The sequence below is a fragment of the Chrysochloris asiatica genome, unplaced genomic scaffold (assembly GCF_000296735.1).
Source record: "Chrysochloris asiatica unplaced genomic scaffold, ChrAsi1.0 scaffold00102, whole genome shotgun sequence".
Lineage (NCBI taxonomy): Eukaryota > Metazoa > Chordata > Mammalia > Afrosoricida > Chrysochloridae > Chrysochloris > Chrysochloris asiatica.
Window position 1 is genome coordinate 9,371,370 of NW_006408620.1, and position 4,091 is coordinate 9,375,460.

Sequence of the window (4,091 nt, forward strand, 5' to 3'; positions counted from 1 at the left end):
TAACAGAGAGTCAAGGAGTCTCCAGAGAGGCAGGATCAAATTAAAATGTTTAGAGCCTCACTGTAGCAAGTCAGTGTCAGCAGAGATGCGATTTCTGGGCCAGGTTCTGGACTCCTTCTGAAACAAGGGGAATGCTGGAGATGCAGTTTTACAATGGGAAGAGCGTTTTTACAGTAGATAACCAAGTCACCAACAAAGTGGGAGCACATAAACATGTACCAACTTCAGCAAAACAAAATGCTACAGAATGCTTGGTGTGTAATATAATGTCTATGCCCTGGTGGTACAATGGTTAAGGAGTCGACTATGAACCAAAAGGTTGTCAGTTGGAACCCACCCAATGGCTCCTCTGCAGAAAGACCTGGTGATAACACCTAACAATAACATCCTCTAATGAATATTGTATAACCTTTCAGGTTGATGTTTAAGGCGATCATTGTGAAAAATATGAAGAGTACAATCTCTAATATTAAGTGAAAAAAGATTATTCGTGCATTTCATAGTCCTCAGCTAAACATACATAGATGTACCTCAACTTTTCTGTTAGCTCCTTGAATATATCTTTGAAAACGCTTCCAATCTCAGCTAAGTATGTTGTTATTCCTAGCGGCTAAAGTTACTGTGAACTAAACTTTACCCACTGTGCTTGTCTCAGTGTGTAAAGGTTTCTTAGCTAAGTGTTTTGGGTCTATGCCTAGATGTGCAGGCATGTAATGATCACAATTATATAAAATACATACAATTATATATAGCAAAAACAGAGTAGAAGGAATAATTTTGAGAGGATTTGTTTTACGAGCATCATTTTCTCCTTTCTTCCTTAGACAGATCTATTAGTATTCTAATGAGAAATATACAGATCTATTAGTATTTTAACAGGGAAAACGTAAAGCTTCAAAGGAGAAACTATTGCTTGAAAAGGTAATCAGCCCAGTAGGAACTCTATAAAATATGTTGTAGAGCATGCAACTTCTGGGGAGGCTTTTTCCAAAACCATTATTAGTTTCAAAATATTTTAGGGCATTTGATAGGAGGTATTTCAGTGATTGATTAATCCCTTCCAAAAACTGCTGTGACCAGGAAATTATAAAACGTCTCTGTTCACAGTAACAAATGTGCCTTCATTCTTTCTTGCTTATTCTGTCAGTTGGAGGAGAGGCCAGAGAACCCAGAATATTGGATAAGCCCAACTCTAAAGATTGAAGTTTGGGATCCATTTATTGAAGATGGTGGGGCATAGATTGATTTTTGAAAAATGTGAGGGCCATCTCAATCTGATATCATTCAGTATTTATTTGTTGGTGTCTTGCCTCAAAACCTTTACTTACTCCCCCCAAAATATAAGTTCCATGAGGATATAAATCTGTGCTTTGTAAAGAGTGATCATTCAATAAATACGCACGTCAAGAATACATCCCCCTCCCCCATTTTGAAATCTACTTTGCAATAACTGAATGTTAAATGTTTAAGGGTTCAGACAGATAGCTGGAGAGCACTGACAAACACACAAATGCACATTCATAGTTGTATAACCACAACTTCACAATCTAGACTTTTTCCATTACCTGTTGAAATTCGCTCATGGTCCCCTTCATTAATCACTTCCTGCTAGAGGTAATAGATTTCAGATCTCTGTCACCATACATGAAGGAACTCTTGGCTCCTAACTGAACTTTTGGATTTGCAAACTCACCAGAGGTTCTGCAGGAGAAACGACCTGTAAGTAGGCTTCCCTAAAAGATTCCCAGACTGCCAGAAGAACAAACAAATCTGTGTTGGAAACAGTACAGCCAGAATGCTCTTTAGAAGTTAGGAGAGCACAACTTTGCTTCTTATACTTCAGACATGTTATCAAGAGGGACCAGTTCTTGAACAACATCATGTTTGGTAAAGTGGAGGGTCAGCGAAAAAAAAGCAAGACCCTAATGAGATGGACTGGCACAGTGGCAGCAGCAGTGGGCTCAAGCGTAGCAATTGTGAGGATGGCTCAGGACCGAGCAGTGATTCATTTTGATGTGCACAGGATTCGGAGTCAGAAACAACTCAACAGCACCTAACAACAATATAACAGCAAAGAGATTACAGCCTAGCCTAAAACCCTAGGGGTTAGCTCTAAAAGTAGAGTTCTGAGTTGGAATTGATTGGATGATACACAACAGCAGCAAAAGCAGCATAGATTAGTTTCCCCTGTACTCGAATTTCACACACATTTACTGACTCCATCCACTCAAGATTCCTTGTGACACTAGTGCTTTCCACTCAAACAGTAACTAAAAGATTGGTGGTTCGATTCTACCCAAAGTCACCTTGGAAGAAAGTCCTGGTGATACATTGCTGAAAAAAAATCATCCTATAGGGCACTTATTGTTATTGTTGTGAAGTGCTGTAGAATCGGTTTCGACCCATAGCGACCCTGTATAGGGTTTCCGAGGGCCACTGCTCGAACTCATATGCAGTGCCAGTGAGTCAGAAATGATTCAATGGGAACGGGTTTGCTTTGGTTTTCTTCACTCAGTATCCTGTCTCAGTAGTTTGTTCCTGGTGTTCCTCATTGGTTGAAGGAGGCCGGATGGCACAGTAGATAAGCAATGGGTTGCTAATGTAAAGATCAGTGGTTCAAACCCACCAACTGCTCTGACATTCTGCCTCTACAAAGCTTTACAACCTAGGGTGTCCTATGAGACAGGTCTCCTCTGTACTCCAGGGTCTCTGTGAGTCACAGTCAACTCGATGACAGTGGGTTAGTATTCATTGCATGACTAAACACAATGTGTTCCTTCTGCTGTTGGGCATTGTTCTTCTTAGGTGCCATCGAGTTGGTACTGACCCATAGTGACCTTCTGCACAGCAGAACGAAACACTGCCCAATCCTGGGCCAACCTCACTACTGTTGCCATGTTTGAGTCCATCGATGCTGCCACTTGCCAATCCATCTCACTGGGGGTCTTCCTCTTTTTCTCTGACCCTCCACCTTACCAAACATGAGATCCTTCTCCAGCAACTGATCCCTCCTGACAATATGTCTGAAGTATGAGAGCCGAAGTTTGGCCATCTTGGCCTCCAAGGAGCACTCTGGCTGCACTTCTTCCAAAACAGATCTATTGGTTCTTTTGGCAACCCATGCACTTTCAATATTCTCCTCCAACACCATAACTCAAAAGCATCAATTCTTCTACAGTCTTCCTTATTCACTGCCCAGCTTTTGCATGCATATGAGGTGATTGAAAATATCATGGCATGGGTCAGGCCCACCTTAGTCCTCAAGCTGACATCTTTGTTCTTCAACACTTTAAAAAGCTCTTGTGCAGCAGATTTGCCTAATACAATATGTCATTTGATTTCTTGACTGCTGCTTCCATGAGTGTTGATAGTTGATCCAAGAAGAATGAAGTCCTTGACAAATTCAATTGTTTAAGTCTGTTTCTTGTTTGGTGAATGATGAGTAAACCCTCTATGAATATTCTTATACTTACTGTCTGTGCATGTGTTTTCAGGTCTCATGGATAAATGACTAGGGATGGAATTTCTAGGTCATATAGTCCATGGTGTGTTGCTGTAGGATCAGCAGTGGACTGGCTGTGGGATAATCACATGGTCAACAGCTCAAACCCACCAGCTACTCTTGGATGCCCTATACAGGGTCTCTATAAGTTAGAACTGGCTTGATGGCACACAACAGCAACGTAGAATGTGCATGTTTGAGTTCATATGAAATTCTACGATAATTATCCAACATTTTGCAGCACTTCACATTTCTTTGCTGCTGCCAGGTACCATTGAGTTGGTTCCTACTCACTGCCACTCCAAGGATGATAGAACCACACACACCATCCTTCCAATCATTGCTGGCAGAGCCCATTGTTGGAGCCATGCCAATTCCTCCCCATGAGGATCTCCCTCCCTTTCACTGACCCTCTACTTTACCAAGCATCATGCCCTTCTCCAAGGACTGGTCCTTTTCTATGAGCCAGAGTCAAATTGAGGACACTGGGTATTTATACTCCATAGGGTTCGAACTGCTCCACAACTCTGTCAGAATACACTTAGCATTCCCAGTTCCTTCAGTGGTAGCCATTGTGGTAGGTGTGAAG